Genomic DNA, 25,915 nt, shown 5'->3' with positions numbered 1-25,915 from the left:
GGAAGGTGATCTCCACGTCTTGCTCCTCCACCATTTTGAAGGCGCCTCCTATCTTCTGTTTATTTATTTTTAAAATGTATTTTTATTTATTTATTTTTGGCTGCATTGCATCTTGTTGCTGTGCTTGAACTTTCTCTAGTTGTGGCGAGAGGGAGCTCAGAGTTGGGGAATTTAAGACCATTATTTGTAAAATTTTAAAAGCAGCATATGAAAGAAATATATTTCCCATATTCTTAACAATTAAAATATAGAGTTTAAAAAATTCAAACTATATATAAAGACAAAAATAACTTTTTCTTGCTCACCTCTCCTGTTCTCTCCATAAGTAACCACTATAAATATTTTCCTGTGTTTTATTTCAAAATGCATATGCAAAGAAAAATCTACAAACATACATGTTTACATACACATCATGACTCTTTTTTACACAAAAAGCATCATACCATACAGTTTTGTAGTTTGCCTTTCTCCTGTCATAGATATCTCATATTTTTAAAGAACAGGTCTTCCATTGATAGCTAGACTCTATCACCTTTTGTTGGGTGCTTTATCAATAAATATATCCATAGATTAATATGGAATTATTAGGTCATTAGTAAGTATATATTTTTGATACAAGTAGCCCTCAAAGAGTTACACTAATTTGTATCTCACCAACAATGAATGAGTGTGTTTTTAATTGGATATTGCATAGAAGGTAAGTAAAGGTACTGACTGACTTTTTGTTTTAAATTGATGCTTATCATGGCAATGAGGAAGGAATATATTGATCTTTCTAAAGTTTTATAAAGCTCTGATAATGATTTTTAATATCATGATTATGCTATGATTTCTATAAATGGTAAATGTTAATATGATATAGTAACTTTCAAAGCATTTTCTAGTGTATATTGAGGATCTGAATGCTAGAATTTGCTTGATATAACAGGAGCTGAACAGTAACCTTAAATTAAGTTTATAAATAGAGTCTGAATGCCCAGAAGGGGTAGGGGTCTGGGGCTTCAAAGGGGAGGAAGATAATTCACAGGAAGATGAGGTAAACGAATGTTTACCATGCCATGCAGATAATTTATATAAGAGAGCCTTATCTCTACTAATAGCTGTCTTCCTGATACAGCTCCCCCTACCCCTGTCTAGACTCTTTTAGGCAGTTAAGGGAGAGTAAGAAGTTTTTCCTGAGTCTGCTGGGTCTTAATTGCCTTCAGCTCAAAACAGTCCACATGCCAAAGTGGCATATTTTGTAGATGGCATATTCTATTCCTCAGTTATGCAAGATGAATGGGTTCTGGAGATCTAATGTACAGCATGGTGACTACAGTTAATCATACCATATTATATCCTTGAAATTTGCTAAGAGGGTAAATCTTAAGTGTTCTTACCACAAAAAAGATGGTTACTATGTGAGATGATAGGTATGTTAATTAGCTTAATTGTGGTGATCATTTTACGATGTATACATATATCAAAACATCAACCTGTGCACCTTAAATGTATATAATTCCTATTTATCAGTATAACTTAAAATGTAAAGAAAGATATTTTAACACAAGAGTGAGTCTGTTGAGCATATTGACCTAAGGTGTAGACATTGGAGAGCTTGGAGCTCAAATGGAACTACATTTGAGGAAGTATTTGCCTATTACTTGTGCCAAGTGCCATATAGCCTGAGTGAATATCTAGCGTTATTGTCAGAGATGCTGCAGTCAAAGGCAGGGAAATGGGAGTGAAAATAGAACACAATGACTATTTGACCCCCCCAAACAAGAAACAAAGTCAGTATACAGTGGAAAAACCAGATCCAGAATTCAGTAAAAGAAAGTGGCCAAGAAAGTGAACAAGGGTCAAGAAGGAGGTAGGCATGAGGACTTAAAGGAACCATGAGGCTTCAATGAGGAGGTTGGCTTTTAGTTATATTTCATGGGTAAAAGTAGCTTCCTATTCGGTTTCTTTTATACTTCCAGAGAAGAAGGTCTTTATGCATGTTTAGGTCTCATGTCAAAACACTGCAGCAAGGAACCTTCTTTTTTTAATGTCTACTTTTCAAATCAGAATATGTTAGTACTGTGAGAGTGCATCTAATCCATTTATCCATTGGCTGATCTCATATTTTCATGTGAGATGTCCCAACAATCACCTTTACAGAATGCAGAGACTGGAAAAGCAAATTGAAGGCCTAGTACTAAATACTTTATATGCAATAATACATCAGCTAGTTTAACCCTTAAACAACTCTACAACTCTAGGTGATAATATCTTTCTTTCTTTCTTTTGCATGGAAATGGCCATATGTAAAGGCACTTAATTTATTTATATTTATTGGTATTTGTATAGTTTCTTAAATCAAACTATAAATTCAACAGATGCAGAGATAATGGTTTAAATTTCTTGGGGCCTGTGCCCATTGCCTACCATTACTGTTCTGTATTCCAAGGCCCCTCCTGGCTGAGTCCTCCTATGAGTTTGATATTTTTAAAAATGCATAGTCTTTGAGTGGGGATGCATTTGGGGATATCAAGGTTGATTATATGACCCCCTTCTTTATCCCCAAAGTTTCTCAGTTCTCTATTTCAATAGCAAACTGAGTCACAATGCACAAATGCTAGTTCTTGTGGCTATATACAATTAACAAGATACCAATGGGAAAGTTTTATTTGTTGGGGTTTTGTTTGGTTTTATTTTTTAAGTCCATATCTGTGTGTCAAACTCAGAAGTTAAATAAGAATTTTCAATGCGATATTTCAGATTCTGCATTATATATCACAAAGGGACACGATATATCGATATGAAAAATGCATTTCAATTATTTTCTGAACAGAAGAATAAATTATTCACTATTATTCAACTGTAGACTTAGTGTCAGGTTAAGAAAAACTGAAATCAAGATTTCTTTAAAAAAAAAAAAAAAAGAATGTAGTTGGGTATTAAAACAAACCTCCCTAGGTGAATTCAGGATGGGATAAATACCCTAACTTTGGCCTGCATATGCTCTATGGGGTCCTGTTATTTTGCATTTTCCTGAGTTAGTTTCTGGCTATGGGTTAAGGTTGACATGCAGGACAAACAAGTAGATAATTAGGTTTACTTTAGAGACAACCTAACACAATGCTGAGTTATGCTCCAGTCTTTGGGTTTTAGAGCGACTCATAAAATGCAGTTCCAAAGGTACTTGAAACAGGCATGTAATCATTTTTCAAACCTTCTCCTCTTTCAAGAACACTCTTGAATATATCTGTCTAAATCAGAGTGTTATGTCTAATACTAGAGTATGCAATAATGGAAAGACAAGAATCATCTCCTCATCCATAATACAAATGTTTCTTAAAATGCTAAAGAACTATGTAGCAATAATATTTTAATATATTTTCTCACACCTCATGCAACTTTACAGATATAACCTTATTCTTAGATACCTAAGAATGTGTTGTGGTATCTTCCCTTTATTGAATATAGGAATAGAGACATATCTGGGAAGACAGAGCTTAAGCTGTATAATTCTAAGTGTTCAGAAACAACCAGATAACCATTAAACATAGATACATAGGGAGCTATATACATGCATGTACTTTTTGTTTTGCATCTTCACATAGTGCAAGTATGTTGACTCAGTAGCAGCGTTAGAAATAAGATAGATTTTCTCTGTCACAATCATTTTGGACAAAGCAACTTATGTTTAGTCTCAGATCCTTGATAATACTGTACATGATTCACACTTTTACTAAGGAGTCCACTTTTACAGCATATGGTCAGATATTTATGTGCCACAGTATAAACACAAACTGTTTTCTTTTAGAGGCAGAGGGGATCGGAAGCGACACTTAGGCCAGGGCAGTATAGCATAATAAAACGAATATGAGCTCTGGATTCAGAAGATCTGTATTTGAATATCACTCATGCTGATTCCTATTAGCTGTATGGCCTGTTGTGCCACTTTCTCCGCCATCTCCTTTGCAAGACTCGATTTAAACGTTAGAGATAGCTTAGGTAGCAGGTTTGGGATCATACCAGGTACATAGTAGATGCCCCTTATTCCATCTGCCTTTTTCTTTAAAATATTTTCACTATTCTTTTTGATGTTTTAGAGACCTAGAACAGTTGTGTGTCAGAGGAATCGGGGGGATGTGTGAGATGGATTTGCCTGTTTGTGGGAACCAGTCTTTCAGTGTTAAGATTGATAAAGCTTAAACAAGGCAAAAATAGGTTGCCCAGTAAAGTATATACCTTAGCAAACAACCAAGAAAACACCTGCAGTTGAAAAGAAAACCTTGAAGTGTAAATCTGTACTCTTCCTGAAGGAGCATATCAAGACTCGTATCTATACAATAATAAGTAATTACTGAAAATTCTAGTGACATTGAATAGTTGACTAATTTGAAGAAGACAATCCCAGAACATTTGGTGTCTTAGATTATTCTCATTAAGCTCCAAAAGAGTTCTGGCTGCTCGGCTCCTGTAGATAGGTGCCCAAGAGGGCTTGACTGAGCTGAAGTTTAACTATTAGTTACCTCCTGACGATTTCATGGCTGTCGCCACTCAGCAGGGACCTGCAGGCTGTTTCTAATTTTGTTCCACTTGTTGTCTTAAACCATCTCCTGGGACTGCGTGTGAATTGTTATCCAAAGTGACAGTGCCTCTCGTCACTGACAATTTTTTTATTCCTTCAGACTGAGAATGATAACATTTTCCCCTGTATAAATGAGCCTGAGAAGTAATTATATTTTATGATGACAGTGAGCTGAGATGTCCATTCATTCCCAGATTGTCTAAAGTTTCAATCCTGTAGGGAGATGAACTTCCTTAGTTTCTGGCAGCCTAACTAGATTTTCCAGGTTACATTTGATGGCATTACCTACATTATGCATTTAGCTTGATATTATGGAGCACTATTGTATATCCCCTTAGCTTCCTAAAAGGGACAGAAAACATTTCTACATGATAAGAAAATGTTAAAATAGAGGGAAAATACTTTAAGTCAGTCTGGGCCATGCATGTCTTTTCCGTTTGTTTATATCTTCCTGGAGTCCTCAAAAATACCTATGCTCAAAAAGATTGGCTTATTTAGTCAATTCTGTAAATTCTCATCTTTATACTGGGGGCGTGGGGTGACAAAGACTACTGAGAACTTTTCCTGACAGAAATAAATACTTACTCCCTTGTAGAAAAAATTGGGGCCAGCAAAATTTATGAACCAAAGTTTAAAATGAGAAGCCTAGAAGACCTAAAATGTTGCCATCAAGTAAGAATAATTAAAAAGGATGTACTGATAGTCCTAAGAGGTTTCAGAGGTCTTTAAAATTAATATGGAAGTCTCTAAAACTTGATTTTTTCTATTGAATATTCTGCGTGTAGAATATTTTTACTGGAGCTTTCTGTCTTCTCCCCATGACCAGGTTTATATGCAATTTTAGTTTTCTTTAAAAAATTGCATTCCTCTGTTATTTTGCATATATCTTCCTAACCACCATATTTTTTTTCAAGGTGATTTTCATGGCATCTTTGTTTTTCCTTTTGGTAAGCATATGCCTCTTGACTGTAAAATGTACATATGCCGTTGTACGGTGATGGGGGAGGCTCTGCTGTATTAAATAGAAATGCACTGCCCTTTATTCTCAAGAGTAACCTGATATAGTTCATTCGTTTCCTTTCTGTGGCATATGCATTGTCATGCAAATTGTTAAATTAGTTTTTTAGCTGCTTGTTATTTTTCTTATATACACTTATACCTTTATTATAGTGATCCATATTGATTTCAACTTCTGTGCATTTCTTTCCCATTCTTTTTATTTCTCCTTTTAGACAGGACAGTCTGACATCTTCAGTACATGTGGATAGACACTGCATTATAGGTGTACTCTTAAGTTTCATGTGATTTAATATGTTAAACTCTGTACTACCTTGATTCCTGGAGTAATTGAAAATCAGCATTTGTTTTTTAATGCAACCAACATTGTACAAGATAGTAAAGAGAATCCCAAAGTCCTGAAATAATAGACATTGGTGCCATCTATATAGAAACCTGGAGAGAATATGAAGTAAGTAGAGGTTTGGATTTAAAACAATCTGTTGAAATTGAAATGAGATGATTAGTCAAATTTGTGATTTTTCTTTCCATTTAGAAGTATTTAGAATTACTTTTATTCACTCTTAGAATTAATATTTAATGTAAATCATTACTCTGGGTTTATCAATATGATGCATATTTGATTATAAATATATTAAGCATACTCATTGATACACATTGGGGTTAAATGTAAAATGTGGGATCTAGACTCTGATTGCATACGATTATGAAATCAAATCTGGTGAATAAGTTAACCATTCTGTTTAATTTCACAACCATGTTGACTTACCAGTCCCCAAATAGAGTGGCTTCTTGGTATGACTAGAATGGCCAATTAAAAAGCACATTAGCTAGTCAACTGATTGCTTCGAATTGCTAAATTTGATCTCTTCAGTATACGAGTCTGAATATATTCTTTTTTAAATTTTCCAAACTCCTCTATATTCAGAAATATATCTTGTATTAGGAAGAATTTTTATTTAAGCAATAATGTGTTTTGACAGATTTGCATCAGAGAAACTGAGGATATAAACAAGTTTCTATACATAATCATTGTTCTTTCAAATTTCATGCTTTGTCAGTAATTACAAATCATAAGTTCTAAACTTGAAAATGTTTACTTAGCCTAAAGTTCTCAAATTTTCCACAAAGAACAAGGAAACAATCTTTATTTGTTGCAGTAATCATTTGTGAGCCCCATTCTTTGATAAATAGGGGATTATTTTGTGGGTACAAACTAGTCATATAACACAAATCTTCCCTGGACATGGAAGAAAAATATTTTTAAAGAATGAATTTGCAACTTGGAAATGCAGAAATCTTGATTCATCTTATATAGGTGAGCAATTCATTACAAAGGTTTATGTTAATATACAGCAAAATATGTCTCACTCTGTGATTTTGCTGAGCTTAGTTTTTGTGGAAAAAGCAGATTGTGTTTGATTCCTGACGAGTGAGGATGGTAGCAGCAGCCTAGCCAGATCCTTACATCACCTTTGGAATTATGTCTCTTTTTTAAAAAAATTTTTTTAGGTAAAAACTGTATTTTGTTCTTTTTAAATTAAATAGTTGTCTTTAGTTGTCTTTTTTTTCTTCCTTGATGTCTTCGCTGAGTGTAACAATAATGTGTCTTAAAAGAGGGCAAAGTCATAAAATACTTGGAAGAAAATGTGCAGCCAGCAAGTCACGGGATAAAAGGAGACTGAGTCAAACCAGCGTGAAGCAGTTAGTTTCTGATTGCCGCAGTTGATAACGTTAAGGAAAGTTTATTTATGAGGAACTTGTGAAAAAAATGATTTGAGGCAAATTCCTCACAGTTAATATGGTCATGGTTGATTTTTAAATCAGTACTTAAAAATCTTATCAGTGGCATTTTCTATACTTTATACCCCTAAATCTCATTATTCTTTCTCAGGATGAAGTAGGTAGTAACATACCATCTACTGATGCCAAGGTAATCAAAGGTTTTTCCTGCTTTGTTGCTTCATTTTTAAAAACATTTTAATATAATTTTTAAAGGTTATACTCCATTTACAGTTATTATAAAATATTGGCTATATTTCCTGTTAAACCATTGTCTTTTTAAAAAAATAACTTCTCTCCTTTGTTGGATGTCCTCCTTAAAGAGTTGACCAAGGGAGCAGGTTTACAAATTAGGCATTCTGAGGTATTACTTATCTAACGTATCTTGATGCTACTTTCACCCTTGAGGGTAGAGTGCCTGTAATAAAATTCTCAGGTGAAAATAATTTTCCCCTCAAATTTTGAAGTCATTTTGTTGTCTCATAGGCGCTTGTTGTGATTCACAAATTTAATTCTTAATGATTTCTGGCTTTTATACTTTGTATGAAAATCCTTACCAATTTTACCCTTAACAATGCTCTAAGAAGATACGGCATAATTTCTTAGCCATTTTGTTTAATATCATAATTATGTCATTGGTTCATATTATTTATTGCATTTGACACTTAGTTGTTGCCTTTTGAACTGAAATATTACATCTTCAGTTCTAGGAAGTTTCCTTTATTATTTCTTTGATAATTTTAAGACCTCCATTTATCTTCTATTTTAGTTAGCAGTTGCTATGTAGCAGACCACCCCCAAACAGCATCTTAAAGCAATGCTCATTTATCTTTTCTCACCTCTCTGCTTTCCTACTGTGGCTTGACTGACTTGATATGGCTTAGCTGAATGGCTCTGCTTTATAGTTAAAAGGTCTGTGAGTCAGCTACTTTGACTGTTTCTGTGTCTCTGAGTAGACGGCTAGCTAGGTGTGTTCCTCACATGGCAATGACAGATAAACAAGCAGGCTTAGAACCAGCACACTGTAATTTCCATCCTATAACAGTGGAAGAGAATTGTACTTTGCCCATGATGAGACCATAGCAAATCTGTGCATGTGGAGGACTAAAGAATCAGGGCCAATAATGCCACCCACCATACTTTGGAAATCATACACATTGGATCTTGTATCTCCTCCTTGATTGTTTACCCCTCCACCTTTTTTCCATTATGCTACATGTTGGGAGATTCCTTTTGCTTTTCTCTTTTAACCCTTCAATTGAGTTTTTCTATCATTTTTTAAAAAATTCTCGAGAATGCTTTCTTCGGTGAATATTTTATTTTCGTGGGATCTTGTTTTTATTTTATGAAATATTTTTGTCTCTGAAAATGCTAATTGTGTCTATACATATATATTTTGAGGTATGTGTGTGTAATACATATATATTTTTTGTGTTACTCTTGCTCTTGAACATGACTATTTCTTCAGGGTTTCTTTTTTCTGTTTCTGTTGGTGTGGATGTTACCTGTCTTTCATGTTAGAGGTCATAAGTATCTTGTGATGGTCATTAATTCATTTGCATTTAAGATTGAAAGAAAAAATGTTAATGTACACCCTACATATAGATATGGTTGCCTACTGGTGCATGTCCGGCAGAGATGAATCCTCTAATTTGCTGTTTGCAGGTAAAAGTTGACTACCAGCAATCTAGGTGGTATGGAATGGAAGGAGTGTTTGGCATCCCATTGTTCAACATAAAAATTTCAGTTAAACCTCTTACTTCTAATATGTCCCCTCTGTTGAGTCTGGCAGGCCTCAAGTTCAAGTATTCTCTGATTCAGTTGTTCCAAAAAATAACTTTACTCAGATCTTCTCTTAAGGTGGAAGAGGGTTAGTTTTATAACAGCTTAGAGTAGATCAAATAACTATGAAGTCCCAAATACAAAGTTGCACTGGACTCTTCCTGTTTTCTAGGCCCAGCTCCACATCCTGTAATTTGGAGCATATCACATCTTCATTTGTGAAGTCCTTGGCATTTTAATGTATTTTTAGTACTTATCACAAGAATACAGTCTTATTTCAGCTGTTCTTTAGATTTATTTTTCTGTGTCTATTTTATGTGATTGTGACTTTGGTATATAAGTAGGTACTATTAATATCTCTATTTTAAAGATGAATGAACAGAGATTCAGAAAGGTTGCATAACTTGCCCTGTGTCTCAAGCAAAGATGAAACTGAGACCTGATTCACATTTCATTTTCTGGTGATAGAAAGGGATTGAATGTTTTTTTTCTCTGGTTGGGAACTTCCCTCCCTTTTACTCACTGTAATTTAGGTAATTCTCCAGGGAGGCAGAAAAGAAGCAGGAAAATCAAGGTGTTCAGACACCAATCTAGAAGCTTAAACAGACTTCTCTGCCTCATTAAGCAAACATTGAAGAAAAATAGAGAAAAAACAAGCCATTGACACCGACATTTCTATGTTCATAATTTCGACATATTTTCCAACTCAGACATGCCAATAGGTGTGATTAGGACTTTAAATATGAATGAAGCTGTCAAAAAAGAAGAGGGGAAAATTAATCTTTCATTTTTTTTTACTCACTTTTCTGTCTCCATTAAATGCTATGCATTCTTGCCTATGATACAACTATAGAATATTGAAATTTTAAACCTCTCCAGCTTAACTATTTTTCCTCTTCATCAGCCATAGGATGGACATGTGTTTAAACATCATTTGGCATAGATATGAATGTTCTTGAGTATTTTCAACTAAATTTCCAACTGATATATTATTCAACAGTTTGTCAATTTTAAACAAATTGATAGAAGACGACTGCCCCATTTAATGTTCAAATCTCCAGCCAAATGAGAGGCAAATCATGGAAAATATTCAGGACATTTCCATTTTCTTCACAATAGCAGTGCTGGATTTTAGATTCCCTCTTTCTGTTTTGGGAAGAGAATCTAATTTCAATAAACTTTGACAATTTCTGTGTTTTACTTTAACCAACCCAAAGGAAATGTTTTATTTTTTTTAAATTTTACTTGAATTAAATACCAATTAATGATTTTTTATTTCTTTCAGTATGTTGACTATATGTGAATGGCTGATTCTAGATTTATATTCCACATAAAATATAACTGATTTTAAATTAACAGGCCATCAAAATTAATGAGTTTTTAGAAAACAGGTGACTTTTATTAGTAGCCATGTGTATATACTTATAAAAATAGAAAAGGCTTTAAAAATTAAAAAAATACTACCACTGTCCCATCATTTTCACCAAAATAACTAGTAAATTCTAAAATGTTGATTTCTCTATTTATCCTGGGTTTTCTCTCTTTATGCTGGATTTCATATTACAATAGCAATGCCTTTTTTTTTTTCCTTCCTGCTGTGGAATGTTAATTCCGTACTTCTGCTTCTTAATATTGGGTTAAAGTGTGTTATAAGATTATCATTATACTTTTAATGGTACCAAAATCTCAAATCATACTTTTTAATTTAGTATTTTTTCAAACATATGTAAAAGTGGAAAGAATAGTACAATGAGTGTCTGTACATTCACAATCTAGTTTTAACTATTAACATTTGCCACACTTGCATCATCATCTAGATGAATAAATACATGGATACATATTTCCACTGATTTAATTGAAAGTTACAGAAAATTCATTTTGAGTCATAGTTACAAAGACTTTCCCCATTTACAGATTATAAATATAATATAAATGAATTCATCACAAATTCACTTATGACTTTTTAGTTGCTGTGCTTTTGTGTTTATATCTTGGATCCATTTGGGGTTTATTCTGTGTATAATATAAAGAATAAATAAAATTTTGTCTTCCTATAAAGTACAATCAAGTTTCTAAAAACCATTTATTAAAATTACTATTCTCATATACTAAAGGTTTTTTTCCTAGAATTTTTTGCAATTATAAATTCAATCACTTCTTCCATTGTGTTGTCTCTTTGAGGTTTTTTAATACATGCTAACTTTTGGCTTTTATATATCAACTAATCATCGTGCTGCTATACTGAAATATTTTTCAAATTAATTTTTCACTTGATTTGTTTTTCCAAATTTATCAAATCATTGTAAATAATATTACCTTTACCTCTTCTTATCCATCACTCAGTTTTCTCTTTTCAGACTGAATTGAATAATACCCCCAAATAAGTAAAAATAGTAGAGATTGCAAGTTAATCCTTGCCTTTAACCTGACTTTAGATGTCATGCTGATTTGGGGGTTGAAATGTTTTCAAGTATGAAAACATCTGTTTCTATTCTATTGAGTTTGTTAATCCAGAAATTTTTATATATTTTTGGCAACTCAAGGAAAGGAACATATGGGTAGATAGGATTTTTTTTCCTATATCTCATAAACATATTAATGGATTTTCTGATGTGAACCATTCATGCAATCCTAGAATAAATCTCACTTAATCATGGTATGCCTATTTTTAATCTGTTGATACACTGTTCTTTTTAATGTACTCTTTAAGTTTTTACATTGATATTGTCTGTAACTCTCCCTTTTTCTTACCATCTCCAAGATCAAGCTGTTTGCACAGCCACATTCCCCCAGAGGTTACAGGAGGAGATAAGCTAGTCCTTGCCTCTTGCCCTTCCTGCTGACTGTCAGCATTCTTTGCTTTGCGGCTGCATGTCTCTCCATCTTCATCACTTTCTCCTGCGTATATGTCTAATTTCCCTCTGTATGTCTCTTACCTGAACACTTGTGATGGCATTTAGGATCTGCCTTGAAATTCATTAAAATCTCGTCTCAAATTTTTTAACTTATTTACTTCTGCAAAGGCCCCTTTTCCAAATAAGGTCACATTTATAGGTTCTAGGATTAGGACGTGGACATATCTTTTTTGAATCACCATTCAGCCTACTACAGGTACCACCATTGTTTTCACCATTGCTGCGTTTCTTAAAGTAACATTAGGATTATCTAGTTTTTGAAGGTATGGTGGAATTCCCCTGTGAAAATATGAGACTGTCTTTTTTGAGTGTGGGTAGGGTACAGTTGTTCTTACATAAGTTCCAGTACTTCTTCTAAGAAAATTGGAATTTAAACTTGTATATCTCTACTGGATTCAGTTTTGGTGAATTATATTTTCTTAGAAATGTAGTCAGTTTAATTAGGCCCCTCCCTTCCTCCTGTCCTTTCCCTTCCTCTACTGCTTCCCTTCCCTTCCCTTTTTTTTTCTTCCTCCCTCCCTTCCTTTCTTCCTTTTGGTTTTTCTAAATTTGTCTCTTTAAATTTTGAATGTATCAATATTTATTTACTCTCCTTTTTGTTTTTCTGCCTTCTCCTCTTTAAAAATAGATTTTTCAAAGAAGCAGCATATTTATTTACTTAGAAGCTTTATTTTTTCTATTAAAATGCATTATTTCTGCTCATATCTTAATTTCTTCCTCATTTTATTGGTTTACTTTATTGTTGCCTCTCTAAATTTTGAGATAAGTGGTCAATAAATATCCACTAGAACTACCTCATTAATTATTGTTTGGCTCCTCTATATCCTTATGTATTTTTTATCCACAGGCTTTGTTTTACACAGAGGTGTATGAAAGTTGCCTACAGTTACTGCATTTTTTTTGGTATCTCCTTTTATCTATTATAATTGTGTCACTTTATGAAGAGTGTTGCTCATTGCTGTTTAATTTGGTATCCTGCTTTGCTTCACTTTATTTTCTGTGAATTCTAATTCATCAGATATCCATATCACCACCCTAATTTCTTTTTGTCTGCATTTGTTTTGCATGTTAACTCTTCATTTCTTTTAACCATTCTGATTGTAAATAAAATACATCTCTCTTACAGAAAGTAGACTGAGTTTTCTTCTGTATGCCAATAGAAAACATTTTTCTTTTAATAGGTGAGCTGAGCCTGTTACCATTTACCTATACAAATAAACTTTAGTCTGTTCTTCAATAACTATTTTGTTACTTTGCATGTTGCATTCTATATGCACTGTATCAACTGTTGTCTACATTACAATTTAAAATTTTAGTTTTGTACTCCTTCTTAATAAGTTCTGCTTTATTCTGATTACATTTATACTAAAACCTTGATATAGTGCCCTGTTTCCCTTGCCTTTATTTCATTCTGCTACCCTGCTTGTCAGCTTTAAATGAGATTCTAGTCTTCTACCTATTACCTATCAAGTAGTCAGTGAGCTATTTTAAGTTTTTCCTTCATTCATGTTTAAGTTATATTTTTCTAGCTTGTCATTATACATACAGACTCTAGCCCTCACCTTTGTTTTAATATTGAATCTTCAGCTACATGTATTCAAATTGATTTTTGTCTGTGCTTCCTTCAGCATCTTTTATGGAGTGAGGGCCATTCTCTAGCAGAATCTTCGGGATGGCTCTTGGGCATAGCATTCATTGAATGGTGACATATTAAAATGGTATTTCTGTAGCTTTGGTCTTAAAGCCACTTGGGTGAATATATGCTTGTCTGATATTCCTTTCACTGGGTTTCTTGTTACTCCACTACTGTCATACCCTGTATGTTACTGTCCAAAATACTGATGCAGATGTTATTTTTCTTTACTTTGTATGTGACTTGGTATTTTTTGTTTGGAGGTCCATATATTTTCACTGCTCAAGGCAAATTTTCCTTGGCCTGAGGTGGAAACTTTCATTATGTAAATTTAAGCCATCACCCCATTCCATGAAGGTGTTCTTGAGTTAATGGTTTTAATAATAATTTTGTTCAATACCAGTCTTCAATATTCATCCTTTCTGTGACAAAGCCTGTGCCATTGTTTCTATTTCTTGGCCCTTTCTATTTCTATACTCAATGTCCCTTATTGTACTCTTAGTTTTATCTATTTGTGCTTAGGCATCTTGCAATGTTTTTCCTATGTTGAATCACCTACATTTTACCTCTTCTTATTGTTGGCCCACTTGTTGGAAATAAACCTGCAGCAGTTTTCTCAGGACATTGTGACCAATGGCATGAAGGCAAAACATATTACTACAGCAATTACACTTTAGACTAATCAGCAGATTTTTTTTATAACAAAGATATAAAACAATATAGATACTAAACTGATTATTGATGTTTGTACTTTAATTTCTTATTAGAATTTGCTTTTATATGCTTCTAATGCTTTTTAAACTAGTAGAAAGATATTTTGTATCCTACATATAATGTTAATAGTTGTAACATATGCTTAGCTGGCACAGCAAAATTGTGTTTAATAAGTACTTGAGTATTTGTGTGTGTGTGTGTGCAATTTACTTTTTTCTTAATATAATTGCTTAGAGATGAAAATTATATTGGGTCTACTTTCTATTGCTTACATTCCAAGGGAGAAGTGCAGGTTCTCTAATAAATGGTGCTTTCTGTAGGTCATCTTTGAAATATTTAATACTTGTAACAGTAGAGCCCTTTATTTCTTTGTTACCCTTTATCATGCAAACTAGGGACATCACCATCCAAAAGTGTCCTACACAAAATTGTCATTTCGAGCCTACACACTTTCCAAGTCCCTTCCTTATAGCTTCCTAGTGATGGTAATTCTGAATCTCCGGAACTCAAGTGTGCTCTTAGTATTTCCCACCTAGATGTGCCGGATAACCGTCTGGTGGTAAACCCTAGGTGTATTTTCAGGGTTTAACCGCTAGTAGAGATCCACCACACTCTTCTGTGTAGGCTCTGCCTGATACTCTGCTAAGGGGCTGACTCAGCTAGTCTTTTCTTTTCCTCCAGGCACAGGTATATTGAAGCGTGCGGTACTGTTTTCTCTTATTCACTCTGTAAACTTGAGATATGAGTGGTATAATTTGATTTCCTTATTGACATGTATGGTTTTTAAAAAGGAGGTGGGAATATTCAGGATGGCCACCATTATCCTCATTAAATTTTAATATTACTGTAAATCCCAAACTTGGACAAAATCACAAGTACACATCAACAAGTAACAAATTACTCTAGCAAAGTAACTGTTCTGGGCTAAAATAAAATGTATAATATAACATAATGTAATATAATTCAGAAACCAAGATTTGATGGAAGTTAAATAACTGTTTTTAACATTAGAAGATCCTTCATAGTGTTTACTACAAGAAAGACAAAGGTCCCTTTCTTTCTAAAGGATACAATGGAATTTTCCTAGCACAGTAGATAGCCCCACTTATAATCACCTATCCCCAAAGTTACCAATTCCAAAATTTACTTATCTGAACAGAAATGCCAGTTCTTTAAATATGTTGAATTTTCCATAAGTGCATAATAAATACATATTCTATATGCAAACTCAGACAATAAGTGTCGGGAGATTTACTTTCTTTATACACACTTACACTATTATTAAGTAGCATGGGGTCTTTGTGAACTGAACTTAGACTCCTCATTGATGGTAGTTAGGATCGCCTAGGGTAACTTCCTTTCATCTTCCTACATAATAGAGAATTCTCTGAAAATGACCTGCAGGCTAAGAGAAAACAAAACTAAGCAAAACAAAAGCAAAAATAAACCCACAGCCTACTAGACTCTATACAAGATAATAAATAAGTTATATATCTGTAATGCCAAAAATGTTTAAATGCAGCATTGAGATTGCTGTTTTATGAAAATTAAAATAGGTTTTTAATTTTTTTTCTATGTTCTATTTTTTAAATATGGCCGAACTAAATCAATTTTAAGTCTATTTTAAAAGCACTGACTCTTACCATTTTATTTTTCCATGTATGTTTAGAGGAGTTTATTCATGTGTTTATCTTCTGCAATGTATATTTTAAAGACGTGTCTAAAGGAATTTTAAAATAAGGTGTTAAAAATCTAAACTCTTGCAAACAAAATATGTGTGCTTGAGGTGAGAGGCTAAGTCCTCTCTTAGCAGTAATATCACTGAACTCCTTAACTTGGTTGAATGTAAATTAATTTGATTCATTAATTTTAATAGGAATTTTCACCTTTGGATTAAGAACAGATAATTGTGTTGTGGGATATTTTAATACATTAATTACACATAACTTGATTGATAAAGTTTGATAAGAACTATGTTTGCCATACACTCAACTATTTCATGCCAAGTTAGGAAACATGTTTCTCAATTACAGGAAATGTTTGCAAAGTTCTTTCCTTTATTAATTTTTCTCCTTCTTAATATAAATATATACAGAGTCTCTGCTAATGTACTCTTTCTAGTTTTTCAATTCTAAGCTTTACAAGCTTTCTATTTCCCACCCTTTTTTCTCTACTTCAGTCTCATTTTAGTTGACCCTGGTTAAATGGTTTTCCATTTTCCTCCCATCCTTCATATTTTACTTTTTAATTTAATCAAGGTGCTATTTCCCAGAGTAGGAGGATATAGGGTTAAAACAGTGAACCTCAGCATCCTTAATCTGTGTTTTTTTGTATTAGGGAATATATAAATTAGATGAAGTAGATGAAATCATGGTGATGATTCCAAAAGTATAAGCAACAGCCTTGTTAGCTAATGGCCAACTGCCACCAGATGCACTCATGATTAATTTACTTAATTTGTTTGCTAATTTTCTAAACAATACATGATAAAAATGTAGATAAAAATACTATTATATTAAAAATAATGACCTCCACTTCTTTCCCAACACCTTAGTAATGCCACACTCTCAACTGACAAATATTGATCATTTGTAACAGTATTCTCACGTATTTATCTAGTTTCTATCAAAAAAGTATATACCTATATAGTATTTGTAATTAGGAACACTTGTATCTTATTTTCCCCAAAAAGCATCACACTAAGCTTATTCCTTTTTTTAAACTGGATCCTTTTACTTATTTTTTTCTTTTAATTTCTTAACATGACACATATTCACCTCCCCTTTCTGACCAAAACTTGGCTTCACCACCTCTTTCTACATAATAATACACCAACTTAATGTGTTGCTGTTCTAACAGTATATGATTATTGGTTTTTATGAGATATATCTTAAATAGGAACCTTCACTTTTAAGTGTTGGGTTTAAATATTATAAAAATATCATGACTTTATAAAGGTAATTGAAAAATTAAAACATGCTTGTGAAAGACATTAATAAACACATAGCAATACTATTCCAGTGGATGGTAAATCTTACATCATTATGTCAGTAATCTCCATATTTTAACCTATAAACTCACTGGAATTTTAATTAAAATTTACATTAATGATACTTGGCAAATTATGAATCTTATTTGAACCTGAATGTGGAAATGTAAGTTTCCAAGAACAAAAACAATACCACTTTGAAACAGAAGGGAGAAAAGATTTCTCTCTATATTCATACTTACCAAGCTACAATAAATAATTCTGAGTTATATGATAAAGTATAGGTAAAGACCATTGGAAGAAATTATAGAGCCCAGAAATAAATTACTCACATATATATAAGCTTCATATATGACAGAGAAGGCATTGCTTCTTAATGAGAAAAATGTGGATTGATCAGTAAATGTTTCAGGGGTAAGTGGTTGTACATATGAGCAAAATAAAGTCAGATCTCTGTGTCAAACCAGGCACAAAGCTCAACCCAAATTGAATTAAAGTCTTAAATAATAAAACCTTTACATTTTTATATGAATATTTAGGGAAATGTCATTTTGTTCTTGGAAGAAGATGCAAAAATTACAAATCATTAAAAAAAGATGCATTTTAATATAATAAAAATTAACATTTGTCCATCAAATGACTCCATAAAACACAGAAAAGTGTATCTTTTAAAGACGACTCATATACCACAAAGCCTGTGAACTGTTCCCTCATATTATACCCAGAATCTATCCGATTCATATCCTTCATGTTCTTCCACCTTTACCAGTTGATCCAAGTCATCATCAGTCATCTCTTGCCTGCATATTTGCAATAGTCTCCAAACAGGTCACCAGATGTCCATTTCTGCCTTTCTATAGTCTGTTCTCAACAGCTGCCAGAGTGGTTACATGAAGTGTAAATTGAATGATGTCAATCCTCCACTTAGAACCATGCAATGCCTTCCATTCAGGATAAAATCTATGTAAATTTAGAAGACATGTTGATCTGCAAACCCCCAACGTATCTATAACTTCATATCTCCCCCATCACTCATTTCACTCAGTCACACTAGCCTCCTTATTTTTCAAACAAAAGAATGCTCTGGTTTAGGCCTTTGAACTTGCTTTTGCCTGTAATGCTCTTCCCCAAGTAACCACATGGCTTATCCTTTAACGTCTTAGAGTCTCTGCTCAAATACTAACTGACCAATGAGGTCACTCATTTGATAGCTCTTCCTATCCCAATTACTCATTTTCTTTTTTCTTTTTTTCCACCTATCACAATCTGACAAAGCATATATGCATAAAACTTTTACAGGATTGTTCACTATAATCTCCGTAGAGTTTAGAGGAGTGTTTGTTTGGAATAATATGCATAGGAATCTTCAGACTTAGGATAGTGGTTACCTCTGGGATGAAGAGGAAGGAAATGGAATTTTGGAGTTATATAAGAGGTTTTAATAATCGATATGGGGTTTTTTTAAACTGAGGATAGTATTTGAGTACTGAATATTTTATCATTCTTCTTGTTTACATAGGATATTCCATTAAAAGAAAAATACAGTTTTGGAAAACAGACATAAATGGCTCATTTATTAAATCTTTTACTTAGTAGAAGAACAAAATAACAGCACTAACAACAAAAATTTAGTCTTAGATTTTGCTTTGTGCATTAAACACTTATTGCAGTTTTGAATATATATTTTAACATTTTAGTGCTTTCTATGGATTTTTAAAGTAATTTTCATTATACAATTAGTTAAACTTATTATGAACTGTAATAATTAGCTTTAACACAGATGCAATTTGTAAGAAACTGTCATACCTAGTATCCATTGGCAAAATCTTCTGGAAGCTGAAGGATGGAGCTGTAGTCATGACAAGGAGATTTTGTATTAGGTAGGAAATTAGCTATTTGATTTTTGTTTCATTGTAATTGCATTTCCATACATCAAACAAAAGCAAATTAAAGAGAACAATGAAATTTTATTCAGAGAATGAATATTCTGGACGTCAAATGTTTCAACAAAAAGTAATTTTTACTTTACGTACTTTAATTGTTGCATATATACATTCTTTTTTTCTAATCTGTTTAGGATTGATATCTAAATATTACTTAAATTTCTAAAATTCTCACAAAATGGATTGTTTGGGCCGGAAACAGATTATTTATAATTTTTTCTTTTAAAGAAGAGATGACAATTGTTTATTCCTTACTAAATAGTCTTTCTAAATAATGGCAAGTAAATAAGTTCTAGCCAGTTTCTTCAGAAACACATTTGAATTCAGCTGGGTGTGGAGTTTTGCATATTCAAAGTTTGAAATAATTTTGACTCCTATGTGTTACTAATATTTACTTTTCTATAGATAAACTAGGTAGTAGTGAATTTCTAATATAATTATTAATTGAAACCAGCTTAATAGGCAGTTGAATTATCAATTGCTGGATTAATTAATTCAAAATAATATAACAGTTTAAATTTTTTTGACAAATAGAGAACAGTAACTCTACCAAATGTTTTAATATGCTTTGTTTCATACTATTTTTATTTACTTTGATTGATTGATTGATTGATTGGTCATGCCATGTGGCATGCAGGGTCTTATTTAGTTCCCCGACCAGGGATCGAACCGTGCTCCCTGCAGTGGAAATGTGGAGTCTTAACCACTGGACTACCAGGGAAGTCCCTTATTTAATTTTTAAATTAAAAAAAAAATTTTTTAATGTCTTTGTTTCATACTATTTTTAATTTCATTTAATTATCTTTTTCCAGCTTTATTGAGATTTAATCAATGTATAACATTGTGAAGCTTTAAGATTTTAAACATGTCTAACATGTTTAACAGTTGTGTTTTAACATGATTTGATACACATATATTGCAAAATGATTACCACCATAGGATTACTTAACACCTGTATCACATCACATAATTTCCACTTCTTTTTCATTCTGAGAACATATAAGATCTACTCTCTTAACTTTCAAGTATATAGTACAGTATTATTAACTATAATACTTATGCTGTACAGTATATCCCCAGAACTTATTTATCTTATAGCTGGAAGTTTGTATTCTTTGACCATCACCTCCCCTTTTACCCCACCCTGAGCACCAGTAACCACCATTCTAAGTCTCTGTTTCTACATGTTTGGATTTTTAGATTCTACATATAAGTGGAATCAAAAAGTATGTGTCTCTCTCTGTCTTATTTCACTTGGCATAATGCCCTCAAGGTCCAGCCATGTTGTTGAAAATGGCAAAGGGTTCCTTTTTTATAGTTGGAAAATATTTATAAATATATATATATATATATATATATATATATATATCACATTTTCTCTATCCATTCATTGGTCGATAGACATTTAGGTTGTTTCTGTATCTTGGCTATTGTGAATAGTGCTGCAGTGAATGTGGGGGTGCAGATACCTTTTCAAGACAGTGATTTCATTCAGATAAATACCCAGAAGTGGAATTGCGAGATCTATGATAGTTCTATTTCTAATTTTAAGAACCTCCATACTGTTTTTCATAGTGGCTACACCAATTTATATTCCCAGTAATAATGCACAAGGGTTCCCTTTTCCCCAGAAACATCCTCCCCAACACGTATTATCTCTTTAATCTTTCTGATGTTTTTGATAATAGCCCTTCTAATAGGTGTTTGTTGATATTTCATTGTGGTTTTGATTTGCATTTCCCTGATAATTAGTGATGTTGACCATCTTTTCATGTACCTGTTGACCATCTGTGTGTCTTCTTCAGAAAAATGTTTATTCAGCTCCCCTGCTCATTTTTTAGTTGGATTTTTTGCTATTGAGTTGTATGAGTTCTTTATGTATTTTAGATATCAACCCCTTATCAGATATGATTTGCAAATGTTTTCTTCCATTTGGTACATTACCTTTTCATTATGTTGTTGGTTTCCTTTGCTCTGCAGAAGCTTCTTAGTGTGATATAGTACCACTTATTTTACCTTTGTTGCCTCTGCTTTCAGTGTGGAATCTAAAAAAATCAGTGCCAAGACTGATGTCAAGAGGCTTACCCTCTCTGTTTCTTACTACAAGTTTTACAATTTCAGGTCTTATGCTCAAGTGTTTGGTCCATTTTGGGTTGATTTTTGTGTATCATATAAGCCAGGGTCCAGTTTTATTCTTTCATGTGGCTATCCAGTTTTCTCAACATAGTTTATTGAAGAAACTATTTTTCCCCATTGTATATTTTTGGCTCCTTTGTTATGAATTAGTTGACCATTATGCATGGATTTATTTCTGGGCTTTCTATTCCATTCCATTAATCTTTGTGTCCATGTTTTTATGATCTGTGTGATCTATGTATTTATGCCACTACCATACTGTTTTGATCACTAATGTTTTGTAATACAGTTTTAAATCAGAGTGTGATGCCTTCAGCTTTGTTCTTCTTTCTTAAGATTGCTCTGGCTCTTTTGCAGTCTTTTGTGGTTCCATACAAATTTTATGATTTTTTTTTCTATTTCTATGAAATAAGAATGCTGTTAGAATTCTGATAGGAGATAACATTGAATCCATAGATCACTCTGGGTAGTATGGACATTTTCACAATATTCTTCCAATCCATGAACACAGAATATATTTGCGTTTATTTGTGTCTCCGATTTTTTCATCAATGTCTCATGATTATCAGTTTACAGATCTTGCACCTCCTTAAGCTTATTTCTAAGTATTTTATTCTTTTTGATGCAGTTGTAAACAGAATTGTTTTCTTTGTATTTCTGATAGTTCATTTTCGTGTATAAATACACAACTCATTTTGGATATTGATTTTTTTTTTTTTTGCATCATGCATCTTTGCTTAATTTATTAGTTCAAACATTTTTTGTGTGTGAAGTCTTTAAAGTTTCCTATATATAATTGTCATCTGCAAGTAAAGAGACTTTTACTTATTTCTTTCTGATTTAGATGCCTTTCACTTATTCTTGCCCAATTGCTTTGGCTAGGACTTACAGTACTATGTTAAATTAGACTGGTGAGAGTGGGCATCCTTGTCTTGTTCATGATCCTAGAGGAAAAGCTTTCACCATTTTACCTTTGAGAATGATGTTAGCTGTGGGCTTGTCATATATGGTCTTATGTTGAGACATATTTCCTCTATATCCAGTTGGTTTACAGTTTTTATCATGGAAGCATATTGAATTTTGTCAAATGTTTTCCCACATTTAGTAAGATAATGACTTTTATTCTTAACTCTGTTAATGTGGTATATCAGTTGATTGATCTGCAGATATTGAACCATCCTTGCATCCCTGGAATAAATCTTACTTAATCATGGTGTATGCTTTTTTTTGGATGTATTGTTGAATTTGGTTTCCTAATATTTTATTGAATATTTTTGAATCTGTTTATCAGAGATGTTGACCTGTTCTTTTCCTGTAGTGTCCTTATCTGGCTTTGGTATCAGGATAATATTGCTTTGTAAAATGAGTTTGGAACTGTTCCCTCCTATTCTGTCTTTTGGATGTATTTGAGGAGGTTTGATATTAATTTCTTTTTAAATGGTTGTTAGAATTCAACCATGAAGCCATATGTTCCTGGACTTTTCTTTGTCAGGAAGTTCTTGATTACTGATTCAATCTTCTTAATAAAAGTTGGTTTGTTCAGATTTCTAATTCTTTGATTCAGTCTTGGCTGTTTGTATGATTCTAGGAATTTATCCCTTTCTTTCAGGTTATCCAATTTCTTGTCATATAATTGTTCATAGTAGTCTCTTATAATCCTTTGTATTCATGTGGTTTCAGTTATAATGTCTCCTCTTGAATTTACAATTTTATTAATTTGAGTCCACTCTTGGGTAAATCTAGCTAAAGATTTGTCTTTTATCTTTTGACTAAAACTGAATTAAATTAAAAACTAATAACAGAACACTAGAATATCCCCAAATATTTAGAAACTAATGACAAACCTTCTTTTTTTAATTTACTTTTTATTGAAGTATAGTTGATTTACAATGTTGTGTTAATTTCTGCTGCACAGCAAAATGATTCAGTTATACATATATATATGTATATACATTCTTTTTTATATCTTTTCCATTATGGTTTATCATAGGACATTGAATGTACATCTCTGTGCTATACAGTAGGACCTTGTTGTTTGTAGATTCTATATATAATAGCTTACATCTGCTAACCCCAGCCTCCCACTCCATCCTTCCCCCTTGGCAAACACAAGTCTATTCTCTATGTAATGACAAAATTTCTGACTAATTCTGTAGTCAAAGAAGAAATCAAAAGTTAATTTAGAGATATTTTAAACTGGAAAAACTAAAACACAGCATAAAAAAATAATAGGAAGCCACTAAAACAATATTTAGGGGGAAATCAATCACACTAAACACCTACACTAAAAGAGAACGATTCCTTGACAAAAACAAACACACAAACGAAAACCAAAAACAAAAAAAACCAAACCCACAAACCACATTTTCCAAAGGCCACATTCACTTTGTTTCCTTATTTGGAGATTGTACAAATGTCTCATTAAATATCCTTCATACCTACTTACTTAAGGAAGCCCTCGACAGAAGTTAAGTAAGAAATAATTTGAATTTTTTTGTCATTTTCAGTACGGTACAATTAACAAAATCAGTGAAGATGATTGAGTTTTCTAAAGCAATCTTTTTAAATTAGTTTGACTTGATTAAAAGGCAGTTTGACCTAACTTTCAACTACTATATTTTAAAAAGTAGACAAATACCCAAAACCAAAACAAAGCACAAAACTGAATATGTATTCAAGATAGATATAGACATATCTATATTTGTCTATTCATACATACCTGCATATCTATCTTTGTCTATCTTAAATGATCAAAAAAATCCATCTTATAGAAGAGGAGCATAAAACAGAATGAGTTACTACCTTGGTAAGTTCAAGTATATGATCAACTTTTAACATAAGTTTGGATGGGTGGGTGGTTACATAAAGTTATCCACAATAGTTATCGGATTTTTCTTTCATAGACCAAATATAAAACACTGAGCAGAAAATTATATTCAAAAGTAGACAATTTTCTTATGTAAATCATGAATCCTGCCCCAGAAGTCCATTAATCTTTCAAATAAATCATGACCATTTTTACTTTTTTTCCAAAGATTTTTTTTCAGTTTTATTGTATTCTAAACACTATTATGAGGTGCTAGTTAGAAGAGTTAATAAATCAATGTGAAATGGATGTTTACATAAATTACTATTTAATAATATACCTTTTATTAATCTAGAACAATGTACAAAATGTATGAGTGTAACTAATACTCGTCATTGCAGCAAATCACTAATTATGTTGACCTAATCAAGATTTTTGCATTTTTTTCTTATAGTATCAGTAGTGCTAGATAACTTTTTGTCATTGCAGTTTTAGTGTTTTAAGTTTATTTCAATTTGAAGAAATTTTTCTCTTCTGTATTAGGAAGTGGAATTGTCAATAAGGTTTTAAAAATAATACCTAGATTCAAAAATATGTATTTTATACATGTATAAGTGATAATAGAGTCACATAAGTTATCACAGAAATATTACAGAAGTAGGTCAATCCTGTTACATAAATCAATGTCATGTAGATTTTTCTCTTTAAACAATATTAAGTCTTTTTCAGAATTTCTTTTTTTTTTTTTTTTAATAGCTACTTTATTTATTTATTTATTTATTTATTTTTGTCTGTGTTGGGTCTTCGGTTCGTGCGAGGACTTTCTCCAGTTGCGGCAAGTGGGGGCCACTCTTCATCGCGGTGCGGGGACCACTCTTCATCGCGGTGCGCGGGCCTCTCACCATCGCAGCCCCTCCCGCTGCGGGGCACAGGCTCCAGACGCGCAGGCTCAGCAGCCGTGGCCCACGGGCCCAGCCGCTCCGCGGCATGTGGGATCTTCCCAGACCAGGGCTCGAACCCGTGTCCCCTGCATTAGCAGGCAGATTCTCAACCACTGCGCCACCAGGGAAGCCCCAGAATTTCTTAACCTTGTCTTTCTAAGCTTTTTTCTACCTTGAGATATGGGTTTTTAAAACATTTGCTCAGATCATTTTAATACTTTCTACAGTTTCATCTGTATTTTTAAAACTACTTGCAATTCTAGTACTCATTTTTCACCAGTTGAAAGCTGTTATGTATTTTTCTCTAATGTCACAATCTTTTGAATTTCCCTGTTTACTATTGCAATTATTGTGTTTATTCATATATATCCATGAAACCATAATTAAAACACAAGGAAAAGTACAATAATTGATTATTGGTACATTATTACAGAAGAATATATAGCATTCATTTTATCTTAAGAGTAAGATTTGGCAAACTAATTTATTTTCTCCTACATAAGCATTTTCACCACTTAACTCTTTCCTATATTCTACAATAAAACAGGGCCCAACAGTAGCAGTAGCACCACCCACAGGCCTTCACAGTATTGAGATGCAGCTGTCTTGTGTTTTGAGGACATGTGGCAAGTGACAGATAGCATTTCTCTGCAGCCTGAAAGTTAGTCAAAAGAGTGGATGCTTGGAGTTAGGGGT

Source organism: Balaenoptera acutorostrata, chromosome 16, assembly GCF_949987535.1.
Source record: "Balaenoptera acutorostrata chromosome 16, mBalAcu1.1, whole genome shotgun sequence".
NCBI classification, from domain to species: Eukaryota; Metazoa; Chordata; class Mammalia; order Artiodactyla; family Balaenopteridae; genus Balaenoptera; species Balaenoptera acutorostrata.
Note: the sequence above shows the minus strand (reverse complement) of the source record.